The 27,144-nt window shown below is 47.6% G+C and overlaps 1 protein-coding gene across 4 annotated transcripts in view; it reads left to right on the top strand.

Annotated features, from left to right (window-relative positions):
* INSR (insulin receptor) overlaps positions 1-27,144 on the top strand; it is a 181,233-nt gene that overhangs the window by 82,864 nt on the left and 71,225 nt on the right. The gene's annotated exons all lie outside the window — the stretch shown is intronic.

The raw sequence follows: 27,144 nt of genomic DNA, 5'->3' as shown, positions 1-27,144 counted from the left end.
GTGTTGAATTTGTGAGAATAAAAGGAGAAGGTGTGTAGCCCGTGACCCAGTCCTGCCCCAGACAAACCGATATTCCCTCCAAAGCTCTATCTGGCAGAAGTGTTTTCGTTGCCTCTTGCCCGTGGTATCTCCCCTGATAAGCATTGTGGATTGTTCCAGATCGTGTTGACGGGGACAGCTTCCTTCTCCGCGGCTGCTGGCCCTGACCCTGCAGCTTTCAGTCTGTGGGAGTAGAGTCAGCTGTTGAGCAGTTTACTCTGTCCCTGTGTCAATGGGATTGTGCATGTTTTGGTTCCTGAGGGGTCATTGATGGTGCACTTTTCTTTTGTTGTTAGTCAATTTAATTTGTTACTAATAATAAAATCCGGAACTTACCTGACCCCAAAGGCCCAGGTCCTTAAGAATGCTTGGTGGAATGCACGTCCTTTTCAAATACCGGCTCCTTTGGAAAACACAGAGGATGGAGTGAAATCCTTACCTGGATTGTACTGGCAGTTGGATGATAGCGTCATCTCCTGAACATGGAATTTAGCTTATTGCTAAATAAGACAGCGCAGTGCCTCACACCTGTCATCTTGGTGCTTAGAGAGGCGGAGGTGGGAGGAATTCTTGAGGCCAGGAGTTCAAAACCAGCCTGGGCAATACAGAAAGAGCCTATGTCTACTACAAATATAAAAATTAGCTGGGCGTGGTGGCGTGCACCGGTAGTCGCAGCTACTTGGGAGGCTGAGGCGAGAGAATCGCTTAAGCCCAGGAAGTCGAGGCTGCAGTGAGCTGTGACTGTGCTACTGCACTCCAGCCCGTGCAGCAGAGCGAGATCCTCTTTCAAATAAACCAGCCAACCAACAAGCAGATCCCAAGGGGACAATTTTTCCGGAATTACCTTATTGTATCAAGAACAGTTTGATCAACACCTATAATCCCAGCACTTTGGGAGGACGAATCACTTGAGGTCAGGAGTTAGAGACCAGCCTCGCCAACATGGTGAAACCCTGTCTCTACTAAAAATACAACAATTAGCTGGGCATGGTGGTGGGTGGCTGTAATCCCAGCTACTTGGGAGGCAGAGGCAGGAGAATTGCTTGAACCCGGGAGGCAGAGGCTGCAGTGAGCTGAGACTGCACCACTGCACTCCAGCCTGGGCCACAGAGCAAGACTCTGTCTCTCTCTGTCTCTCTCTCTCTCCATGTATATATATATACAACTTACCTTGAAGACTGTTTTGGCACCCCTTAACTTTTGTGCCAGAGGCGAGTGCCTTGCTTGTGTCACCCTGGTTCCAAGAATCTGCATAGTTTTTCCCAGCCCATTCTACAGATAGGGAAACTGAGGCCCAGGGACACTAGGTTCTCCTCCAGGAGTCGCACAGCAAGGAGAAAGTGGAGCCAGGACTTGATGCCAAACACTGAGACTCCAGAACCCATATTTTCTCGGCTCTTAGGTTTTTGTCAATTTCCTAAATTTGTGTGTTTTAGTGGGGCTGAGTTTCTCCTGTTAATTTGTTTATGGAGAGGAGACACTCCTGTTTACTATTTTTTTTTTTTTTTTTTTGAGACAGAGTCTCTGTTGACCAGGCTGGAGTGCAATGGCTCAATCTCGGCTCACTGCAACCTCCACCTCCCGGGTTCAAGCAATTCTCCTGCCTCAGCCTCCCGAGCAACTGGGATTACAGTCACACACCACCACACCTGACTAATTTTTGTATTTTTAGTAGAGATGGGGTTTTCCCATGTTGGTCAGGCTGGTCTCAAACTCCTGACCTCAGGTGATCCACCTGCCTCGGCCTCCTAAAGTGCGGAGATTACGGGTGTGAGCCACCGCACCTGGCTCTTGGCGTTCTCCCTTGATAATACTTTTTGGGGGTCATTTCGAATCTCTGTTTCTTCTGTGGTCACGTTCATTTGTAATTTACTTATCCAACCCGCAACCAATAGACTTTTCCAGCCCTTTGTTAGTATAAACAGAACTCTTTGACTTTCATGGCGTTTTTGTTCTGGAGGTGCTATCCTTGATTGCTAAGACACCCACGACATTGCTCTTGGAATTGGAGTAGGGTGGATAAAGTAGTATTCAAAGATGGGGGTGATGCAAATGTTCTGTATTTGAACCTGTACATTAGCCAAGTGTTATTTTTACCCCCATGTTCATCTATTATGGAATAAAATACATGACTTTGGCCAGGCGTCATGGCTCATGCCTGTAATCCCAGCACTTTGGGAGGCTGAGACGGGAGGATCGCTTGAATCCAGGAGTTCGAGACCAGCCTGGGCAACATAGTAAGACCCCGTCTCTAAAAAAAAAAAAAAAAAATTAGCTGGGCATGGTGGTGTGTGCCTATAATCCCAGTTACTTGAGAGGCTGAGGCAGGAGGATCAGTTAAGCCTGGGAAGTCAAGGCTGCAGAGAGCTGTGATAGGCAGCCTGGGTGACAGAGGAAGACCCTGTCTCAAAACAAAACAAAACATGACTTTTATGGAGTTGAGCTCAATGTTTGCATACACATGAGGAGCAGAAGCTGGAGGTTTCAAATAAATATCTGGCTTCTGCAGGCTGCCTGGAGAGAGGTTAGAGCAATGCATTGGTCACCCAGCCTGGAGTGCAGTGGTGTGATCACAGCTCACTGCAGCCTTGACCTCCTGGGTACAAGCAATCCTCCTGCCTCAGCTTCCTGAGTAGCTGGGACCACAGGTGTGTGCCACTATGCCCAGCTAATTTTATTTATTTATTTAGAGATGGAATCTCGCTCTGTCACCCAGGCTGGAATGCAGTGGCACAATCTTGGCTCACTGCAACCTCTGCCTCCTGGGTTCAAGCAGTTCCCACGCCTCAGCCTCCTGAGTAGCTGGGATCACAGGCATGTGCCACCATGCCCAGCTATTTTTTTTTTTTTTAATGGAGTCTTGCTCTGTTGCCAGGCTGGAATGCAGTGGCGCGATCTTGGCTCACTGCAACTTCCAACTCCCCTGTTCAAGCGATTCTCCTGCTTCTGCCTCTCGAGTAGCTGGGATTACAGGCACGCGCCACCATGCCCAGCTAATTTTTGTATTTTTAGTAGAGAGGGGGTTTCACCATGTTGGCCAGGATGGTCTCGATTTCCTGACCTCATGATCCACCCACTTCGGCCTCGCAAAGTGCTGGGATTACAGGCGTAAGCCACTACACCCAGCCTAATTTTTGTATCCCTGGCCGAGACAGGGTTTTGCCATGTTATATAAGCTGGTCTCGAGCTCCTGGGCTCAAACGATCCACCCGCCTGGGCCTCCCAAAGTGCTGGGATTACAGGTGTGAGCCACTGCGCCTGGCCACAGCTGTTGTTTTCTCATTGGCTTGAGAATTGTTCTCTTAAGCTGGTCAAGGTTATGACGGTTTGTGTGGCCTGTGCATGTGTGTGTGGTCAGATCCCATTTTTCTAAAGCAAAGTTTCTATTTGGGTATCTGCTGTTTAATTTTTCAGGGATTTTTTTTTTCCCAGTTGCTAAGGAAAGTACGTTAAATTTTATCTTTGCATCCTGTAGAACTCTTTGTGAATAATACACAGCCAGAGGGAAGACAGGCTGAGGAAGCAGATAGGAAGGAAGTTCAAGGCGGGGATTTCTATGTGAGAACCAAGAAACACCTTTGATCTTTAGATTTCAAAGTGGGAAATTCAAGGTGAGGTGGGCGTGGAATTAGGAGTAAACCCAAGAAGAGCGAGTGGGCGGTTCCTCCTGGCAGCCACACAATAGTTACGTGGCATGAGGTCAGTGGCATCTCAGAGGGTGGTGTTGTCTTTGACTTAGATGAGTTCCAAGAAGCAGAAGTTCGTGAGCCAAACATGAGGTGGTTTTCTGGGGGGTACAAGTGCTGGAAGGGGGGCCAGCTCTTAACCACAAATCCCTTTCCATGCCCAAGGCCAAGCTCCTTGTAACTCCTTTTCTTTGTTTGCCTCCCTCCCTCCCTCCCTCCCTCCTCCCTCCCTTCCTCCTCCCCTCCCTCCCCGCTTCCTCCCTTTCTCTTCCCCTCCGTCTCTCCCCTCCCTTCCTTCCTCTCTCTCCTTCCTCCCTTCCTTCCTCTCTCTCCTTCCTCCCTCCCTCCCTCTCTCTCCTTCCTCCCTTCCTCCCTCCCTTTCTCCCTCCCTCCTCCCTCCCGTCCTTCCTTCCTCCCTCCCTTTCTCCCTCCCTCCCTCCTCCCCCCTCCCTTTCTCCTCCCCTCCCTACCTCCCCTCCCTCCCTTTCTCCTCTCCTCCCTCCCTTCCCCCCTCCCTCCTTTCCTTCCTTCCTGTCTCCTTCCTTCCTTCCTCCCTCCCTCTCCTTCCTTCTTTCCCTCCCTTCCTCCTCCCCTCCCTCCCCCTCCCTCCCTTTCTCCTCCCCTCCCTCCCTTCCTTCCTCTCTCCTTCCTTCCTTTCCTTCCCTTCCTTCCTTCCTTCCCTCCCCCCTCCCTCCCTCCCTCCTTCCTTCCTTCCTTCCCTCTCAAACAAGGTCTCACTCTGTCACCCAGGCTAGAGTGCAATGGCACAATCATATCTCACTGCAGCCTCAAACCCCTATGCTCAAGTGATCCTCCTGCCTCAGTCTCTCAAGTAGTTTTTAAACTTGTTTGTAGAGATGGGTCTTGCTATATTGCCCAGGCTTGTCTTGAACTTCTGGTCTCAAGCGATCCTCCTGCCTCAACCTCCCAAAGTGCTGGGATTACAGGTGTGAGCCACTGCCCCGGCCCATTCTCCTTTCTTTAGCCAGGCTAGGGAGACATTAAGTGGGGAAACTCATGTTTTTTTTGAGATGGTTGCTTTATTCTCGTGATATTTTCCCTTTCCAACTTCCTTGATCCCTCCCCAGCCTCCTCTTAGTGTCTGTGTGTGGGTGAAGGGGCTTTGCTATACCTTCTGCTTTGGGTCTCATTCATTTTAATTTTTTGTTTTGTTTTGAGATGGAGTCTCACTCTGTTACCCAGGCTGGAGTGCAGTGGCACCATCTTGGCTCACCGCAACCTCTGCCTCCCAGGTTCAAGCGATTCTCCTGCCTCAGCCTCCCGAGCAGCTGGGGATTCCAGGTGCCTGCCACCATGCCTGGCTAATTTTTCTATTTTTAGCAGAGACAAGGTTTCACCATGTTGGCCAGGCTGGTCTCGAACTCCCGACCTCAGGTGATCTGCTTGCCTCAGCCTCCCAAAGTGCTGGGATTACAGGTGTGAACCACCGTGCCTGGCCATTCATTTTAGTTGGAGCCCAAATTCACTGGTGGTTCAAGTTCCCAATCATTCTCGGCATTCTATAATCACAGGCCTCAGAGAGTAATGCTCCCAATGGCCCTCAAATTATGGTTTCCTTAGGAGGCTATTAAATCTTGATTTCTGAGAGGAAAATTGGGGATTTTGTGTTTTCCCTTTTAGACTTGAGTGTTCTGTTACCGTGGATGAGCTCTTCTAGAAACTTCCAAGCAGTTTCAAAGGGGATTTAGATGTCATCAGGAAGTGTGGTTGACAACGTGATATTTGGGCTTTAGAAAAACAGTGTGTCACCTGTTTTATTTATTCCTTGATGACGCTTTTTTTGTTTTTGTTTTTGTTGTTGTTGTTGAGATAGGGTCTCACTCTGCCACCCAGGCTGGACTGCAGTGGTGCAATCTCTGTTCACTGAAACCTCCTCCTCCTGGGTTCTTGCAAATAGATAGTCCCATTTGGTGGTGACGGGAGACAGTGACAGATCATCAAGCATTAGAGTCTCATAAGGAGCGTGCAACCTAGATCCCTCGAATGCACAGTTCACAATAGGGTTCACGCTTCTATGAGAATCTAATGCTGCTGCTGATCTGCCAGGAGGCACAGATCAGGTGGTCATGCGAGCGATGAGGGGTGACTGTAAATACAGATGAAGCTTCCATCGCTCGCCTGCCGCTCGTCTACTGCTGTGCAGCCTGGTTCCTAACTGGCTGGTTTGAAACTAGACTGGGCAACATGGCCAAACCCCGTTTGCTCAAAAAATGCCAAAATTAGCTGAGTGTGGATCACAAGTGTGTGCCTGTAGTTCCAGCTACTTGGGAGGCTGAGGTGGGAAGATTGAGTGAGCCCAAGAGGTGGCAGCTGCAGTGAGCTATGATCAAACCCACTGCACTCCAGCCTGGGTTACAGAATGAGACTCTGTCCCTCAATTCTCTGAGGGGTGGGGGACCCCTGGTTTAATCCATCCAACCCTCTCTTCCCCATGAAATAAAGGAAGCTGTGAGTGCTATTTTGTGTATCATCCCCTCCAGTACTCATGTCAGCCCAAGGTACTTCGATGGTTCCCTTCTGCACATGGGGAAACCGAGGCACAGAAAGCAGAGTCACGTGACCAGGAAATAGCTGTGTCTGCTCAAAACTCAGGTCGGCCTGATACCATAATTCCTTGCACTCCACGTGCTGGCAATTGAAGCTGTGGCTCGCAGGTCTGATGGGAGAGCCTCAGACAGTGTCTCACTCTGTCACCCAGGCTGGAGTGCTTTCATGTAATCATAGCCCACTGCAGCTTTGACCTCCTGGGCTAGTCGATCCTCCCACCTCAGCCTCCCGAGTAGCTGGGACTACAGGTGTGCACCACAATGCCCACCTAATTTTTGTATTATCTGTAGAGATGGCGGGAGGGAGGGGTCTTGCCATGTTGCCCAGGCTGGTCTTGAACTCCTGACCTTAAGTGATCCTCCGGCCTCAGCCTCCCAAAGTATCGGGATTACAGGCATGAGAGAGCCACTGCAGGAAGCCAAGAGCAGATTTGGAAAATGTAGAATTTCACCACACTCCTCCTACTGTCCCCATCTTAGGCCTGGCTACTGCGGGACTGACAGGCATGGCTGGCTGTCCATCCGTTCCTTAGTTTGATTGCATGGCAGAGATGAGGAAGGAAGGCAAGAACTGAGCTAGAAAGTTGGCATTTGGCGCTCTGGTTTTTCAATGCAAGAAAGTAACACTTTGGCTTTTATAGAATAACCTTCTGAGGAAATTAACAACCCGGGTGTTTCAGCCCCCTGTGAACTTGATCGGAGCATGGTCACAATTTGTAACGAAATGTTCTTGCATGCCCAGTGCTAAAGATTTCTGTCTACCCTCTAGGCTGTGGAATGGTGTGTTCTAACCATTAGCTTGTATCTGGAGCTCAGATGGTGCCGGACACTCCATAGGAGCTCAGATCTGTTGATAGAAGCCACTAGAGAATGGGACAAGCAACAGGAGGTGTTTTGCTGCCTAGTAAACTTTTTTCTTTTCTTTTTTTTGAGACAAAGTTTCGCTTTTGTTGCCCAAGCTGGAGTGCAGTGGTGCCATCTCGGCTCACCGCAACCTCTGCCTCCTGGGTTCAAGCGATTCTCCTGCCTCAGCCTCCCAAGCAGCTGAGATTACAGGCACCCGCCACCATGCCCGGCTAATTTTTTTTTGTATATTTAGTAGAAATGAGGTTTCACCATGTTGGCCAGGCTGGTCTCGAACTCCTGACCTCAAGTGCTCTGCCCGCCTTGGCCTCCCAAAGTGCTGGGATTACAGGCATGAGCCACGGCGCCTGGCTCTACCCATCTTTCTTACATGATGATATTCAGCAGCCAGTCTGATAGGGAAGCATCGTTTGTCTTTTTTTTTTCCTTATTGCATTTTCCCCGCATAGGTGCCGGGGCTCAGTAGCATAAATCCAGGTAGAGCTGGGAAGTTCCAGGTGTCTGGGCTGTTTGCTCTGGTGGATGAAGAGCAGCTGCAAGGTGGGGCTGATTAGCCAGTGAAGTCTGAGGATCCAGAGGGAAACTTATTCCTTTCTTTTGTTGAAATCAACATGAGCAAGAAATGGATCTTTCCCCCAATCAGAGAACTTCACATGTTTTTCTAACAGAATAGCAGTGTCTGAGGTGTACACACGGGCAGCGGCCCCCCTGGGAAAATGAGGCCATGAGGCTCCTGGCATGGAGATGACACACGAAGCCTCTCGTAACTTCTAGAGGGGAAAATAAAGCAGTCATTCCAGGCTGGGCACGGTGGCTCACATCTGTAATCTCAGCATTGTGGCAGGCCGAGGCAGGTGGATCACCTGAGGTCAGGAGTTTGAGACCAGCCTGGCCAACATGGTGAAACCCCATCTCTAATAAAAATGCAAAAAAAAAAAAAAATTAGCTGGGGCGTGGTGGTGTGCACCTGTAATCCCAGCTACTCAGGAGGCTGAGGCAGGAGAATTGCTTGAACCTGGGAGGCAGAGATTGCAGTGAGCCAAGATCACACCACTGCACTCCAGCCTGGGTGACAAGAGTCAAACTCCATCTCAAATAAAATAAAATAAAATATAAAAGTTAAAACAGTCATCCTGGCTTTTAGGAACCCACAGAATCAGGAAGTAAGCTAAAAGTCGTCTCCCTTTTGTCACGATGGAATTTGAAATAGGTGCATTTTCCTTCTGACTTATGATTCTGTTTCAGGGTACCTCTGCAGAAATTCAGTACGTCCCCATGGGCACTTGTATCCTTCAGGAGTTGAGGAAATTTTCTCCATTCCCTGTCCCTGTCCCTAGACTGCCAGCTCGTGCATGTAGCAGCTCCTGGGAAAACTGTCAACCTGTGCACATTCAAGACCGCCATATACTTGTTATTGAAAAGCCATCAGTCATGTGAGCGGAACTTTTTTATGGTTGAGATTGTCCCCAGGGAAACCCGCCTTGCAATTCAGACCTTCCACGGAGATCGATTCCAAACTCTCATCCTGTTCCCACTTCCTTGTTCCCATGGAGGCTGCGGTTCTCTCTCTCTGTGCCGCTTACAAATTGTCATACCTATTTCCAAAAATGACACAGAAAACTTCAACACGTGGCTAAATCTGAACAGAGAAAAATAAGCAAAGAATTCAAGGCGCAAGGCATTTTCAGGGAGAGAGGGAGAGCTTTTGCATGGTTTGAAGGGATGATCTTTAATGAGTTGAGGATCACCTAAAATAGAATTAAACTGTAGAGAGCAAATTGTTGGAAATGCAAGGAGAAACTTCGGAGAAGACTCCAACACAGCCTTGATCTGGGAGATAAGACTCAGGTAACAAAAAGTTTGAATAACATGGTTAATAAGATTGTGGTAACAGATAGGACTGAACTTTGCACTCTGCAAACAATATACATTTTAAAGTGCTCTTGGAATAGTTAGAAAAATTAATCATCTGTTAAATCTGGAAAAAACAAAACAAAACACCCCAAACCAATACATTCCAAAAAAGCAGACATTGTACTGGTTCTAATCTCTGGTTGCAAGTAAGCATAACTGGAAATTAATTTTTAAAAGCTTAACTGAACAAGCATGCAAGAGAGACTCCTACCACTTGATAATTACAAAGAAAATGAAAACCAAAAAAACAAAAACAAAAAACCCAAAAAGGGCTGGGTGCCGTGGCTCACGCCTGTAATCCCAGCACTTTGGGAGGCCAAGGCGAGCGGATCACCTGAGGTCAGGAGTTCGAGACCAGCCTGGCCAACATGGTGAAACCCCGTCTCTACTAAAAGTACAAAAATTAGCTGAGGGTGGTGGCACATACCTGTAATCCTAGCTACTTGGGAGGCTGAGGCAGGAGAATTGCTTGAACCCCGGAGGCAGAGGTTGCAGTGAGCCGAGATGGTGCCATTGGACTCTTCTAGCCTGGGCAACAAGAGCTAACCTCCATCTCAAAAAAACAAAAGACAAAAAACAAAACAAAAAAACAACCAACCCATAAGTCTTAAGTTGGAGGATCGAAACACTGCAAGGATAGACTATTTTAAGATGATGATGATGTGAACATGGAGACAAAGGCAGAGGTTTAAATGATTACAGAGGAAATTTGCTTGATAATTTATTATAAAAATATAGAGAAATCACAAAAATGAGACGATGAATATTGGAAATAATAAGCACAGATGAACTGATTAGAAAACAAATAGAACTGACAAAATCAAAAAGCTGGATCTTTTAGAGAGATGCTGCTCAGTAGGGTGGCCACAACCCATGTGAAAATTAAACTAAAAATTCATTTTCTCAGTCGCACGAGCCAAGTTTCCACTGCTCAGGGGCCATGTATGGTTAGTGACTACTGAAATGGATAGAACAGATACAGAACTTTTCCATCGCTGCTGAACGTTTGTTGGACAGTGCTGTTTTAGAGGGAGGAATCAATAAAACAGAAAAACTAAGACAAAGGAGGGGGAGAGAACAAATATTGTAGATAAAATTAAGAATGAAGGCCTAGCACGGTGTCTCACGCCTGTAATCCCAGCACTTTGGGAGGCCGAGGCGGGCGGATCACGAGGTCAGGAGATCGAGACCATCCTGGTTAACACAGTGAAACCCCATCTCTACTAAAAATACAAAAAATTAGCCAGGCGTGGTGGTGGGCACCTGTAGTCCCAGCTACTTGGGAGGCTGAAGCAGGAGAATGGCGTGAACCCGGGAGGCGGAGCTTGCCGTGAGCCGAGATCGCGCCACTGCACTCCAGCCTGGGCGACAGAGTGAGACTCCATCTCAAAAAAAAAAAAAAAAAAAGAATGAAAATAGATGTAATTTATTTATTATTGATTGATTGATTGAGACAGAGTGTCACTTGGTTGCCCAGGCTGGAGTGCAGTGGTGCAATCTTGGCTCACTGCAACCTCTGCCTCCAGGGTTCAAGCGATTCTCCTGCCTCAGCCTCCCGAGTAGCTGGGATTACAGGCGTGCACCACCATGCCCAGCTAATTTTGTATTTTTAGTAGAGAAGGGATTTCACCCTGTTGGCCAGGCTGGTCTTGAACTCCTGACTTCAGGTGATCCACCGGCCTCAGCCACCCAAAGTGCTGGGATTAAAAACAGAATGTCATTTAAATCCATAAAAAATTGTAAAGACAGCTCTACTAACAATTTTGGAAATGTTAAAAATAACTTCATTTACTGATTCAAGTGTTACTTTTATTTAGATTAATTGTTTCTCTTTACCAGAAATTGAGGCTCTGAATTTGCCCTAGAGAATGGGTATGCCATTCTCTCTCATAAGCTGTACTCTCTTATTATCAATAATTTCTAAATAGCCTGTAAAATTTAAATGGACTCAAAAAGCAGGAAACATCAGTAGGTTGAAACTCAACAACTTGTAAAAAGTTACTCCTGTACTTAATTGCATAAAATGTGTATTGCCTACATGAATGAGAATAAAAACTTCCAAAATGCCCCCAACAAACAGGGGTTTTTGCACCTTACCATGAGTAGCTTTCTGGAGCAAGCCGGAGTGGTTAGAGGTGTGCCTCGGCAACCACAAACACAAACGTTTTTGTGTGGAAGTGTGGCTCTTCAGCCTTTTTTTTTTTTTTTTTTTTTTTGAGACAAGGTCTCACTCTGTTACCCAGGCTGGAGTGCAGTGGCGTGACCCTAACTCACTGCAGCCTCAACTTCCTGGACTGGAGCAATCCTTCTGCCTCAGGTTCCCAAGTAGGTGGAACTACAATCATACGTCATCATGCCTAGCTAAGTTTTATTTTTTTTTAATCTTTCATTTTTTTAAGAAATAGAGATGAGGTCTTGCTATGTTGCCCAGGCTGGTCTTGAACTCCTAGGCTCAAGCAATCCTCCTGCCTCAGCCTCCCCAGTAGCTGGAACTACACTTGTGTGTCATCATGCCCAGCTAATTTTTTATTTTTTATTTTTTTTTAAAGAGATGAGGTCTTGCTCTGTTGCCCAGGCTGGTCTTGAACTCCTAGGCTCAAGCAATCCTCCCACCTCAGCCTCCAAAGTGCAGCCTCTATATCTTGAACTCCACACCTCAAACCCAGATTGTCCACATGTGAGCACCTGTCTTTTTGGTTTGCTGTTTCTCTCGTGAGTTGTATCCAGTTGCCCAAGGTGGAAAGTTGGGCGTCATCCAGCAGATAAGTCCTGACGACTCCACCTCCCCGATGGCTTCAGAAGCCAGCTGCTTCTTTTCTGTTTCCTCTGCCTCTCAACTTCCTCATCCATCTACCATAAGCCAGAAAAGTGACCCCCAAATGTGAATCCGATGGTGTTCTTTCTGCCTGACATCTTTCTTTGGTTTCTCCTGTGGGGTAAAGTCCAAGCCCCTTGGTTCCCTGTCTTTCCTCTCTGGTCTGATCTTCTATTCCTCTCATCCTGTACTTTGCCCTTCATCAACTCTGAACTGTTTATAGTTCTCTGAACATAGCCCGAGTGATTCACACATTTGCATGTACTGTTCCTCTCCTGCTGTGATAAAGCGACAGTCCTCCGTTGCATTTTTTTTTTCCTACAAGATTTATTATGCACCTACTGTGTGTATGGCTCTGGGATGCTGTAATAAGCAAGACAGACACCATCTTTCCCTTCACGGGGCATATGTGTCTCGTGCATACTGGGAGGGCAGGGACAGGGTCTCCATCCATTTCTGCATTCCAATGCCAAGAGGGTGTCAGATCTGGGTGGGTCGAGGTAGGGAACAGGTAAACATAACTCACAGTGTAATGCCGTGTTACAGCCAGGCTGGGTTCCTCACGCCTGTAATGGCAGCGCTTTGGGAAGCCAAAGTGGGAGGATTGCTTAAAGCCAGGAGTTTGAGACCAGCCTAGGCAACATAGAGAGACCTGCTCTCAAAAAAAAAAAAAAAAAAAAAAAGGCTGTGCACAGTGGCACGCTCCTGTAGTCCTAGCTCCTTGGGAAGCTGAAGCGGAAAGATCACTTGAGCCCAGGAGTCCTAGACTGCAGTGAGCTATGATGGCACCATTGCACTCCAGCCTGGGCCACAGAGTAAGACCCTGTTTCAAACAAACAAAAAAAATCAAACAAACCCCCACTCCCCCAAACTCCATACCACACCCTCTCCTGATCTCTCTGGGAGACCTGGGTTCGAGTTCTGGCAGAGCTGGTTATTGGCAAAGTAGCCCCTCTATGCCTCGGTTTCTCCAATTCTAATGGGGATGATAGCTTGAATAATTGAGTTAATATGACCTCACTGATGGATAGGACCGTGTGTGCTGCAAACAGAATACACACTTTAAAGTGTATTCATGCCTGTAATCCCAACACTTTGGGAGACTGAGGCAGGAGGATCACTTGAGGCCAGGAGTTCTAAACCAGCCTGGGCAACGAGTCCCCATGTCTGCAAAAAATAGAAAAAATTAGCCAGGCATAGTGATGCATGCCTGTAGTCCCATCTACTCTGTTGGCTGAGGTGGGAGGATGGCTTGAGCCCAGGAGTTTGAGGCTGCAGTGAGCGATGATCACACCACTGCACTCCAGCCTGAGGCAACAGAGTGAGACCCCCTTCCCCCAAAAAAGTGTATTTATGGGGGTGAATGTTAAATGAGAATGTCCACTCGCTGCCTTGGTTTACTGGATCTGCAAATTCAATGGGGACACACAAGTTTTCAAATGCATGAGGAATACTGGCTGCAGGTTAACCCAAAAACGTAGCCTGTGGATTTTAAGAATGTATTTATGAGTATGGTTCTTGTTTTCTGGGTGAGTGATGGGTGATAATAGACGGTGCACTGGCCCGGGGAGTTCGGAGATGCGGACCCTCCCCCCTACAATGTGGGGAATTTTGATGTGTGACCCTAGTGAGCCGCTGCCCCTTTCTGGGCCCCTCCCGAGGGAGGCCTGGGGTCAGGGGGCCCCTCGGCAGTCCCGGGCGCTGCCACGCGGTGACCCGATCTCCTCCCGGGCACACGCCCAGCGCCGCGCGCAGCCTAAGCCACCCCGGTGGATGCTTGATGAGCCCTTGCAAGCTCGGTTTCTCCTTTTCCCTAGCTTTTTCCAAAGTTCCATCCGTGGCAGACTCGACCTGCGGGGTCTGCAGCCACGAGGGGCCCTCCCAGGGCGCCCTTTCCTCCGGCCGGGACCGCCTGGCGGCGGCGGCCACTGCCCGAGCGCCAGTCTGCGGAGCGGAGCCCGGCGCACCCGGGGGGCGGGGCCAGCGCCCCGGCAGCACGCCCGCCCATTGGCTGAGCGCGAGGGCGGCGCTGCGGCCGCCGCAACCGCCGGGTCCGGATTCCCCGGAGCGGAGCGCGCCCCGGGCTTTGTGCTGTGCTGAGGCCTCCGGCTCGAGGGGGCGGAGCCTTGAGCGCCCAGGGCTCCCTCCCTCGCCTCCATGGGCACACACGCAGACACGGGCACACTCGCAGACACACACATACACGCTCTCCCACCATGGACACACACACTCCCACCATGGGGACACACACACACACTCTCCCACTCTGGAACCGACCAGTCCTGGGGCTGCGCACACACACACACACCACACACCACACACCCACACACCACACACCACACACACACACACACACTCTCTTTCTCTCTCCCTCTCTCGTTCTCTCTCTCTCCCCCACTCTGGAACCGACCAATCCTGGGGACACACACACACACACACACACACACACACACACACACACACACACTCTGGAACCTGCCAATCACACACACACACACACACAGGAACCTGCCAATCACACACACACACACACACACACTGGAACCTGCCAATCACACACACACACACTCTGGAACCTGCCAGTCCTGGGGCGCGCACACACACACACACACACACACTCGAACCTGCCAATCCTGGGACACACACACACACACACACTCTCTCTGGAACCTGCCAATCCTGGGAGACACACACACACACACACACTCTCTGGAACCTGCCAATCCTGGGAGACACACACACACACACACACACACACACACACACACACACACACTCTGGAACCTGCCAATCCTGGGAGACACACACACACACACACACACACACACACACACACACACACACACACACACACACACACACACACACACACACACACACTCTGGAACCTGCCAATCCTGGGGCTGCTGTAGCGAGGAGGCCCCTGGGACCCCGCCTCCTTCCGGGCCTCTGCGTGCATGGTATATCTCCGAAGAGATCCGCAGCATGCAGAGGGCCCGCCCCCGTGGACGGACTCACTCCCTCCCCACTCACTCACTCACTCACTCGCTTACTCACTCACTCTCTCTTGGAACAGAGCAAGCCTGCGGCTCCCGAAGCGGGAAGGCCCTCTGGGACTCCGTTCCCTTTCTAGCCTCTATATGCACCGTATGTCTCCAAAGAGCTGCGCGGTTCTATTCCAAAGGCGTCAGCGCGCGTGGGGCGGTATTGTCAGGCAAGGAAAAGGGGCGCTTCCCCGCTTCAAGGACACGCGCTCCTGCGGTCGTCGCTGCTGACCACGAAGCTGTCAAAAGTTCACCTCCTTGGCTGCCCCCAACCCCTGCTCCTTTGCCATTAAATCATTTACTAGATTCCAACGAGAGGAATTTGGCTCCGGGGACTCGAACCTCTGAGGTCAGGGTCTGGGGCCAGTGTGGGAGAGAAAGGCCTTGAAGGGAAACAAAATAAATTACTTTAAGGAGTTTATAAAACTCACACTTATAGGGAGAGCCGTGGGGCCCTGTGGTCAATGTACCAGCAGGCCCATGACGCAACTGTTCCGTTTGGAAATTTCTGGAAAGCAGTAATTTTTGGAATCATAAATCTTGAGTATTTTTTTTTTTAACTTTGGAAAGTTTTTTCTTTTTTTTTAAAAGTTTTTTTAAACTTTGGAAAGTTTTAAGCTTTGGAAAGAATGTAACAAAATGTTATTAACATATGTGGAGCTATTGAATCATTTAATGGTGGTTTCTGTATTTTCTGTTTTGTTTTTTATCACATACCTTCTTAATTAAGAAAAACCCAAACTAATTTGAACTTAAAAAGGGAGGCAAAGAAAAAAGTGTCAGAGTGACTGGATTTTTGTGCGCAAGTCATTTAACAATGCAGCGCTGCGTCTCCTATTTCTCTGGCTTTTAACCTTGCTTTGGACAAATTGGTCGCTTTTTGTTTTGATGTAGTTTCAAGCTTACAGAAAAATTGCAAGATTATATCTAGATCGATCAGTTGTTTACGTTTTATTCTACTTGTTTTATTACCTTTCTAATATATTTATGCACACACATTATATACATTTTTTCCCCTGAACTATTTGAGAGTTAGTTGCAGGCATGATACATACTCCTTAATTCTTCAATGGATATTTCCTAAGAACAAGAAAATTCTCAGGCCAGGCATGGTGGCTCATGCCTGTAATCCCAGCACTTTGGGAAGCCGAGGCGGGCGGATCACCTGAGGTCAGGAGTTCGAGACCAGCCTGACCAACTTGGAGAAGCCCCGTCTCTACTAAAAATACAAAATTAGCCAGGCGTGGTGGTGCATGCCTGTAATCCCAGCTACTTGGGAGGCTGAGGCAGGAGGTTCGCTTGAACCTGGGAGGCGGAGGTTGCAGTGAGCCGAGATGGTGCCATTGCACTCCAGCCTGGGCAACAAGAGCGAAACTCCGTCTCAAAAAAAAAAAAAAAGAAAAGAAAAAAAGAAAGTTCTCTTACACAGTGATGGTACTGGTGCTGTTGTCAAAATCAGGAAATTAACATTGATACAGTATTTTAATCCAATGTCTTCTATAATCTCATCTATTGTCTCAATATTGCCCTATATAGATTTTTTTTCCTAGGCGAAGGTTCCAATCTAGGATCACACTTTGCATTTGAATGCTGCTGTCTCTTAAGTCTGCACAATTCCTCAGTTTTCTGTGTCTTTCCCAACATTGGCTTTTATTTATTTATTTATTTATTTATTTTTTTATTTTTTTTTTTTTGAGGTGGAGTCTCACTCTGTCACCCAGGCTAGAGTGCAGTGGTGAGATCTTGGCTGACTGCAACCTCTGCCTCCTGGGTTCAAGTGATTCTCCTGCCTCAGCCCCCAAGTAGCTGGGATTACAGGCGTGCACCACCATACCCAGCTAATTTTTGTGTTTTTAGTAGAGAAAGGGTTTCACCATGTTGGCCAGGCTGGTCTCGAACTCCTGATCTCCAGTGATCTTCCTGCCTTGGCCTCCCAAAGTGCTGGGATTACACGTGTTAGCCACCACGCCTGGCCAACGTTGGCATTTTTGAAGAGCACAGGCCAGTTATTTTATAGAATGACCTCAAGCTAGGGTTAGTAATATATGGAAAGAAAGCTACACAAATATTTTGTCTTTTTCATTGCCTCATAATGGGAAGTACGTGTTGTTGCCTTGTTCCACTATTGTGGGCAATGTTACTTGAAGTATTTTTAACTAGAATTTTTAAGAAGAAATACATTTCCTGTAAAGCTCAGTACCCACGATGTGCATATACCTGAATGAAAAGTTTCCCACAACAAGATTTACTCTTGCCATTTTCTTGTACTGTGGGATTTTTTTCTTTTTCTTTTCCCCCTGCAGGAGGGGATGCTGCTAGGGGCTGAGGATAATACTAAACCTGAACGTCTCGAGGACAGGGGATGGGGTTTCTGTGTCATCTATGTTCTGATGCTTGTTCATTTAATATGAGAACAGGTTTCCTATGATTTGGCACACTGGGACATTCGACACGTTTGTTGAATGAAAAAAAGAAAAAAAAATGCTAACAATTTGTTGAATAGTCCATAAAAGAGCAAAGCTGGCCTGGCGTGGTGGCTCACACCTGTAATACCAGCACTTTAAGAGGCCAAGGCAGACGGATCATTTGAGGTCACGTGTTCGAGACCAGCCTGGCCAACATGGTGAAACCCCTTCTCCACGAAAAAAAAAAAAAAAAATCAGTTGGTGTGGTGATGCGTGCCTGTAATCCCAGCTACTCAGGAGGCTGAGGCAGGAGAATCGCTTGAACCCAGGACGTGGAGGTTACAGTGAGCCAAGATTGTACCACTGCATTCCAGCCTGGGTGACAGAAAGAGATTTTGTCTCAAAAAAAAAAAGCAAAGCTATTATTAAAACACACTCCACACTTCACCGCTGAGCCCCATATTGATTTTGTAATAAGGCAAAGATAATTTTTTTTTCTTTTTTTGAGATGAAGTCTCATTCTGTCATCCAGGCTGGAGTGCAGTGGCACGATCTTGGCTGACTGCAATCACCGTCTCCTGGGTTCAAGCAATTCTCCTGCCTCAGCCTCCCAAGTAGCTGGGATTACAGGTGCCCACCACCGTGCCCAGCTAATTTTTGTATTTTGAGTAGAGACAGGGTTCACCATGTTGGCCAGGCTGGTCTCGAACTCCTGACCTCAAGTGATCTTCCTGCCTGGGCCTCCCAAAGTGCTGGGATTACAGGCATGAGCCACCATGCCCAGTCAACAAAGATGATTTTAGGAGAACTTTTGTAAAAGCTCTCACCGATGCCTGTCAGCTGTTTTATGCAGTCATTATTAGAATATTTGGGAGTAGAATCATGTAACTGATCAATAACATTGTTTACTGTCTAGCAGAGGCTTTTGAAAGACGTATTTCCTGGCTGGGCATTGTGGCTTACACCTATAATCCAAGCAGTTTGGGAGCTCGGGGAGAGCGGATCTCTTGAGCCTAGGAGTTCGAGACCAGCCTGGGCAACATTGTGAGACCTCATCTCTACCAAATGTATATATACACATACAAAAATTAGCCAGGCATCATGGTGTACGCCTGTAGTCTCAGCTACTCAGGAGGCTGAGGCAGGAGGATCACTTGAACCTGGGAGGTGGAGGTTACAGTGAGCCGAGATCACGCCACTGCACTCCAGCCTGGGCGACAGAGTGAGACACTGTCTCTAAATAAATAAATGAAAGAAGAAGCTACTTGAAAAAAATATGTATTTCCAAATATATGTCAGTTTTGACAGGATAGTACACATACATAGTAAAATAAAAATAACATAGGGCATTTTTTGTGTCCCTTTCAGAGGGACATATGTCCCATGTGTCCTCCCCCCACCCGCCCCGTTTTTTTGTTTGTTGTTTTATGAGATGGAGTCTCACTCTGTCACCAGGCTGGAGTGCGGTAGCGTGATCTCGGCTCACTGCAACCTCCGCTCCCCAGGTTCAGGTGATTTTCCTGCCTCAGCCACCCCTGTAGCTGAGACTACAGGTGCGCGACACCATGCTCAGCTAATTTTTATATTTTTAGTAGAGACGGGGTTTCACCATGTTGGTCAGGATGGTTTGGATCTCCTGACCTCGTGATCGCTAGCCTTAGCCTCCCAAAGTGCTGGGATTACAGGCATGAGCAAGAGAATCGCTTGAACCTGGGAGGTGGAGGTTGCAGTGAGCTGAGATCGTGCCACCGCGCTCCAGCCTGAGGGACAAGAGCGAGACTCCATCTTGGGAAAAAAAGAAAGAAAGAAAGAAAAAAAAGAAATACTGCGTCAGATGGCACTTGCCTCTTGGTGCAAGATTCCTTCCTTTGCTTTGAACTGCCTCCCTGAAGCAAATTGGTGTTTCTGTGGTTCCCTCTGTCTAGGGAAGGGGTCCTTTAGTGGGGACATTGTCTTTCCTGGGGAGGGTCCACCAGAGGACTCTGACACAGCGGTCTCCTTTCCCCTCTGTCAATTTAGTTAGATTTTAGTCCCTGATCTTCTCAGCAGTGTATAGTGAAAAAGCCACTGCAGCTGAAAGTTTCAGGAAGGTGATGGTTGCTTCTGTGTGCTCACCCAGGAGCTTTTGGGAGGTTTAGGGAGAACTGGGGGAAAATTGGGACCAGCAGCTCAATGTGGCTTTGAAGGGGAGACAACGGATGGACACAGAACTTGCATTTTTGGAGAGGGGAGGTCCGGGTAGATGTTCCCTGCATACACAGCATGCACTTGTGTGCAGGTGTGAGGGAGTGACAGCTCCTGGACGGTTTGGCATTTTCCTGCAAGTCTGCCATCTTCTCTGGCAGACACAGCCTGAGCTGCTGACTGTCCCTACCCCAAACCAGAATTTGGGCAGGAACGGACACTTGGGCTCGTTATGTGTCAATGAGGGGGATCAGGTCAGGGGCACAGGGAGAGGAAAGTCAACCCCGTCCTCCACTGGGGCTGTTTCTCATCTTGCATGACACGTGGCTTTCATAACATCTTCACTTTGCGGTCTGTCTCACCAGAAGAAGCTGCTGTTTTGTGGCTACTTCACTTGTGTCATGCCCTTTCCCCACCCTGGGCTGCTTGTGATTTTCCCTTTCTTTCTTTCTTTTTCTTTTCTTTTCTTCCCTCCCTCCCTTCCTTCCTTCCTTCTTTCTTTCTGTTTCTTTTCTTTCTTTCTCTTTCTTTCTTTTCTTTCTCTGTCTCTTTCTCTTTCTCTCTTATCTTTCTTCTTTCTCTTTCTTTTCTTTTTTCTTTCTTCTTTCTCTCTTTCTTTCTTTCCTTCTTTCTTTTTCCCTCCCTCCCTCTCTCTCTCTTTCTTTCTCCCTCTTTCTTCTTTCTTTCTCTCTCCCCTCCCTCCCCGCTTCCTTCCCTCTTTCTTTCTTATCTCTCTCCTTCCTTCCCTCCTTCTTTCCTTTCTCTTTCTTTTCTCTCTCCCTTCCTCCTTCCTTCCCTCCTTCTTTCACTCTCTCTTTCTTTTCTCTCTCTCTTCTTTTTAAAGATAGGGTCTTGCTTTGTTGCCCAGGCTGGAGTGCAGTGGTGCCGTCACAGCTCACTGCAGCCTCAAACTCCTGAGCTGTAGCAATCCTCCCACCTCAGTCTCCCGAGTAGCTGGGACTATTGGTCTACCGGTGTGCACCATCACACCTGGCTAATTTTTTTATTTTTGTAGAGACAGGGTCTGGCTATTTTGGCCAGGCTGGTCTTGAACTACAGGACTCAAGAGATCCTCCCATGTTAGCCTCCCAAAGTGCTATTACGTGCACAAGCCACTGCGCCTGGCAGGCTTGTGATTTTCATGTGGAGCTTTTCACATTCTCTGTAACAATCCGAGTTCAGAGGAACCAGTATGGGAGCAAGAATATGTGGAAACATCCAGCACCAGTTTAGAGGACTCCCACTCAGCTAGGGGGTGCAGTGGCTACCCCGAGTGGCTTTTCTTTCTTTTCTTTCCTTCCTTCCCTCCCTCCCTCCTTTCTTTTCTTTTCTTTTCCTTTTTTTCTTTCTATTTGAGACAGAGTCTCACTCTGTCTTCCAGCAGTGGCACAATCTCGGCTCACTGCAATCCCCGCCTCCTGGGTTCAAGCAATTCTCCTGCCTCAGCCGCCCGAGTAGCTGGGATTACATGCGCCCGCCACCACACCTGTATAATTTTTGTATTTTTAGTAGAGATGGGGTTTCACCATGTTGGCCAGGGTGGTCTCAAAGTCCTGACCTCAGGTGATCCACCTGCCACGGCCTCCCAAAGTACTGGGATTACAGGCATGAGCCACCGCGCCTGGCCTCTATTTTTTTAAAATTGACAAATAATAATTGTATATGTTATATATTTATGGGGTACCATGTGATGTTTTCATATTTGTTTACATTGTAGAATTATTAAATCATGCCAATTCAAAAGCTGTCGCCTCACATACTTATCATTGTTTTATGGTTAAAAATATCTACATTTTTAGCAATTTTGAAATGTCCAGTGCGCTATTACTTATTATAGCAACCATTGTGTCCAATACATAACTAAAGCTTATTTCTCCTAAGTGAAATTTTGTACTGTTAGATCAACATCTCCCTACAGAGTTGGAGACACCTGGAATGGGCTTATAGTGTTCGAAGGATAGTCTTCAAAGAATTGGTTGGGTGCGGTGGCTCAGGCCTGTAATCCCAGCACTTTGGGAGGCCAAGATGGGTGGATCCCGAGGTCGGGAGTTCAAGACTAGCCTGGCCAACGTGGTGAAACCCCGTCTCTACTAAAAATACAAAAATTAGCTGGGCGTGATGACGGGCACCTGTAATCCCAGCTACTCAGGAGGCTGAGGCAGAGAATTGCTTGGACCCGGGAGGCAGAGGTTGCAGTGAGCCGAGTTCGCACCATTGCACTCCAGCCTGGATGACAGAGTGAGACTCTGTTTCAAAAAAAAAAAAAAAAACTACCAAAGAACACAGGTCAGCATGTTTATTTAACCCATTAGTGAGGGAACAGCAGCATTATAAAGCCAAAACATGTATAGTCACTGAAATAAGAAGGCAATGTTAGCTGTGAGCTGCTTAATGTCCCATAGGACAATAAAACTGTAATCTTTGGGGATGATTTTTTTCTTTTTTTTTTTTTGGCGGGGAGAGATGGGATCTCACTCTGTTACCCAGGCTGGTCTCGAACTCCTGGGCTCAAGCATTCCTCCTGCCTCAGCCTCCCAAAGTGCTGGGATTACGGGCATAAGCCTCCATGCCCAGCTGAGAGTATCTTTTCTCTGAGATGAAAATAATTTGCAGCATATCTGTCTGTAAGTTAACACTAATTTCCTTGAGTCTAGTCCCTAATAGAAATAGTAAAATCGGCCAGGCATAGTGGGTCATGCCTATAATCCCAGCACTTTGGGAGGCCAAGGTGGGCAGATCACTTGAGGTCAGGAGTTCGAGACCAGACTGGCCAACATGGTGAAACCCAGTCTCTACTAAAAATACAAAAATTATCCAGGCATGGTGGCGGGTACCTGTAATCCCAGCTACTCAGGAGGCTGAGGCAGGAGAATTGCTTGAACCTGGGACACAGAGTTTACAGTGAGCGGAGATGGCACCGCTGTACTTCAGCCTGGACAACAGAGCGAGACTCCGTTTCAAAATAAAAAAATAGTAAAATCAATTACAGGTACATTTAACTAGTGCAGGTTGATAAACTATCTGGCCCATCACTTGCTTTTGTAAATAAAGTTTTATTGGACCCAGCCATGCGTCTTCATGTACATATGTCCGTGGCTGCTATCATGCCAGCATGGCAGAGTTGAGTAGTTTCAGCCGACACTGTATGTCCGGCAAAGCCTCGAGTATTTGCTTGTGGCCCTTTGCAGAAAAAGTTGACCAACTCCTGTGCTGACAAATGAAATAGCTCAGATGGGCCTGTCAGATAGGGCTCCAACACAGGTTTGCAAAGTCTCGCAGCCTCTGGCCTTGTTTGCAATGGTTGGATAATTTTTCTTCCCATTGTCTAGGCCAGAAGGACTTATGTGTTTGAGAGGTTTGTGTTAGGCCATTGATGAAGCCTCTTTTGAATGAAAGGGCTGACCCTGTGAAGTGGCTCCAGCCCAGGAAACAAGCCCCTTCCTCTTGTGTGTGTGTCCTTGCCAGAGCGCTGGAACTCTGTGGGCCCTGGATAATTGTTGTCTGCCTTGTATATTACTTCCTCCAATTGAATTTCAGCCCTCAGGTTCCCACAGACAGATCAGTGTTAATGATGTTGATAATTATGATAATTATAGATACCCTCTGTAGTTAATTTCTATCAAGCCTAAAAATGTCTCTATCAAAGAATCTGATGTGTTACCGACGTCATCCTGTTTATTTCTTGCAACAACCTTAAGAAGGAAGGAAGGGACTCTTATTAACAATCCCCCCCCGCTTTTTTTTGAGATGGAGTCTCGCTCTGTCACCTAGGCTGGGGTTCAATGGCACAATCTTGACTCACTGCAAACTCCTCCTGCGTTCAAGCGATTCTCCTGCCTCAGCCTCCCGAGTAGCTGGGATTATAGGCAAGCACCACCACACCCGACTAATTTTTGTATTTTTAGTAGAGACGGGTTTCACCATGTTGGTCAGGCTGGTCGTCTTGAACTCCTGACCTCAATTGATCCACCCGCCTCAGCCTCTCAAAGTGCTGGGATTACAAGCATCAGCCACTGTGCTTAGCCCTATTAGAACTTCCTAATTCTTGTTTTTTTTTTTTTTTTTTTTTTTTTGACAGAGTCTCACTCTGTGAACCAGCCTGGAGTGCAGTGGCGTGATATCAGCTCACTGCAACCTCCACCTCCCAGGTTCAAGTGATTCTCGTGCCTCAGCCTTCTGAGTAGCTGGGATTACAGGCGCCCACCACCATGCCCGGCTAATTTCTGTATTTTTAGTAGAGTTGGGGTTCTACCATGTTGGCCAGGCTGGTCTCGAACTCCTGACCTCAAATAATCCACCCACCTCAGCCTCCCAAAGTGCTGGGATTACAGGTGTGAGCCCCTGCGCCCGGCCCCAAGATAATTTTCAAGAGTGATCCATGCCATAAGGAAAATGTAATGAGATAACGTGTTAGCTTATGAATGGAGAAAGAAGGGCAACTTCTGCTGGGGAAGTCAGGGAAGGTCTGTGTAAGGACCTGAAGGATGCAAAGGAGCAAGTCACAAGGGGACAAGGGACCGGGGTGCTCCACCCAGAACAGCTTGTGCAAGGTCCTAAGGTAGGGCTGAGCCTGGGTGTGTGTGGGTGGGAGGTGCAGAAAGGAGGCTAGCCTGGGAGAAGGATTTAGCAAGACTCGCAGGGATTAGACCCCCCAAGGCCTGTAGGGAGTCGGCTTTTATTTTGTATGCCCTCACTTAGTGTGGGAGACGGTAGTCATCTGTGGCTAGTAAACACTGGAATTGTGTCAGGCGCAGTGGCTCATACCTGTAATCTCAGCACTTTGGGAGGCTGAGGTGGGAGGATCGCTTGAGCCAGGAGTTCGAGACCAGCCTGGGCAACATAGTGAGACCCCATTTCTACAAAAAGTTAAAAACTTAGCTGGGCGTAGTGGCGCATGTCCATTATTCCAGCTACCCCAGAGACCGAGGTGGGAGGATCACCTGAGCCCAGGAGATTGAGGCTGCAGTGAACTGTAACTGTGTCACTGTACCCCAGAGCCTAAGTGACAGAGCCAGACCCCATCACACACACAAAAAAGAAATCGTTACACATTTTATCCATGTGACAGAATATCACATGTACCCCATAAATGTGTAAAATATTGTGTATCAATGTAAAACTTTAAAAAAATTTTAAACTGAAATTAAAATGAAATGCAGTTAAAAGTTTTGTTCCTTCGTAAAAAATGGAGCCCTGGTACACTGTTGGTGGGAATGTAAAATACTGCAGCTAGGCTGGGCATGGTGGCTCACACCTGTGATTCCAGTACTTTGGGAGGCCAAGGTGAGTGGATCACTTGAGGTTGGGAGTTCGAGACCAGCCTGGCCAACATGATGAAACCGTCTCTACTAAAAATACAAAACAATTAGCGGGGCGTGGTGGTGGGCACCTGTAATCCCAACTACTCAAGGCTGAGGCAGGAGAATTCCTTGAACCCAGGAGGTGGAGGTTGCAGTGAGCCGAGGTCGAGTCACTGCACTCCAGCCTGAGTGACAGAGTGAGACTCCATCTCAAAATAAATTAAAAAAAAAAAGAATAAATCCTATATTATTCCACTTATATGAGGTTCCTAGAGTCATCAGAGACAGAAAGTAAAATGGGATTCCGGGCGCAGTGGCTCACGCCTGTAATCCCTGCACTTTGGGAGGCTGAGGCAGGAGGATCACGAGGTCAGGAGTTCAAGACCAGCCTGGCCGACATGGCGAAACCTCGTCTCTACTAAAAATACAAAAATTAGCTGGGCGTGGTGGTGTGCGTCTGTAATCCCAGCTACTCTGGAGGCTGAGGCAGGAGAATCGCTTGAACCCAGGAGGCGGAGGTTACAGTGAGCTGAGATGGCGCCACTGTACCCCAGCCTGGGCAACAAAGCAAGCCTCTGTCTCAAAAAATAAAAATTAAAAAAAAAGAAAAGACAAGAAAAAGAAAGTAAAGTGGGAGGTGCCAGGAGTTGGGGAGGAGGGTGAGTGTGACTGTTTCATGGGGGCAGAGTTTCAGTTTGGTTAAGATGAGAAAGTTCTGGAGATGGGTGATGGTGATGGTTGCATAGCCACATAAAAGTATTTAATACCACTGAACTATACATTTAAACATGATTACAATGGTGAATTTTATGCTATGTGTATTTTACCACAATTAAAAAAAAAATCGGATTTCCTAGTTGCACTAAGCACATTCAGAAGCCACAGGGCAGAAGTGGCTACTATGTTTGACGGCCCAGATAGAGAACATTTCCGTCATCGCAGAAAGTTCGACCAGACGGTGCTGTTCATATATGGATATAGCTTCTGGGGCCACTTCTGTTCCCTGAGTTTGGCCGGTGGGATCCACTGTGCTGAGAATCACAATCTGGGGATTTGGGGTGAAGAACACTCCCAACTTTCTTTCTTTTGTTTTGTTTTGTTTTGTTTTTTGTTTTGAGACAGAGTCTCCCTCCGTCACCAAGGCTGGAGTGCAGTGGCATGATCTCGGCTCCCTGCAACCTCCACCTCCCAGGTTCAAGCAATTCTCCTGCCTCAGCCTCCTGAGTAGCTGGGATTACAGACGCCCACCACCACACCTGGCTAATTGTTTGTATTTTCAGTAGAGACAGGGTTTCACCACATTGGCCAGGCTGGTCTCGACCTCCTGACCTCAGGTGATCCGCCCACCTTGGCCTCCCAAAGTGCTAGGATTACAGGCGTGAGCCACCACACCAAGCCTTTTTTTTTCTTTCTTTCTCCCTCCCTCCCTCCCTTCTTCCTTCCTTCCTCTCTCTCTCTTTCTTTCTTTCTTTTTTTTTTTTTTTTTTTTGACAGAATTTTGCTCTTGTCGCCCAGGCTGGAGTGTAATGGCACGATCTTGGCTCACTGCAACCTCCACCTCCCGGATTCAAGTGATTCTCGTGCCTCAGCCTCCTGAGCAGCTGGGATTACAGGGGTGCACCACCACACCCGGCTAATTTTTGTATTTTTAGTAGAGACAGGGTTTCACCACGTTGGCCAGGCTGGTCTCAAAACTCCTGGCCTCAGGTGATCTACCCGCCTTGACCTCCCAAAGTGCTGGGATTACAGGCATAAGCCACCGCACCAAGCCACATTTGCATGTTTAAGTAACTAACATGTCTCCTCCATTAGACCTTGTGCTCCCAAAGACAGGATCTGCAGCCACTTTTTCCCCATAGTGGCCACAGTATCTAGATTAGTGCAAGCAAATGTCTGTTGAAGCAATCAGTGGTGTGGGGGCAAGTTACTTAACCTGGCTGTACCTCAGTTTCCCCATTTGTAAAACAAAAAAGGAGATAACAGTGTATCTACTTCACATGTGGGGTGCAGCAGCATGCTGGAGTTGGCTTGCTAGAGCCAGTGGTGACATTTTCAGGCAATTTGTGAGCCATTTGTTAAACATGGATATTTATGCAAATTACATAAACCTACAATGAAACAAATTACATTAAAAACAAAAGTTTTTAAATTAACAAAGGTTTTTAAAAGTAACAAATACTCAAAACTTACCACCTCCTAATATAGGATGTTTTCCTATTATTTGTGCTGTTGAGGTTATTTACTGCTTTTGTGTCAATAGTAGGTACATTTTGTGTATACTTATAAATACTATTTAGAGGAATGCTACTATGTATCTTTTGCCAGC

Source organism: Pongo pygmaeus, chromosome 20 (genome assembly GCF_028885625.2).
Source record: "Pongo pygmaeus isolate AG05252 chromosome 20, NHGRI_mPonPyg2-v2.0_pri, whole genome shotgun sequence".
In the NCBI taxonomy this organism is placed as follows: domain Eukaryota; kingdom Metazoa; phylum Chordata; class Mammalia; order Primates; family Hominidae; genus Pongo; species Pongo pygmaeus.
This window is presented reverse-complemented; position numbering and strand designations above follow the sequence as displayed.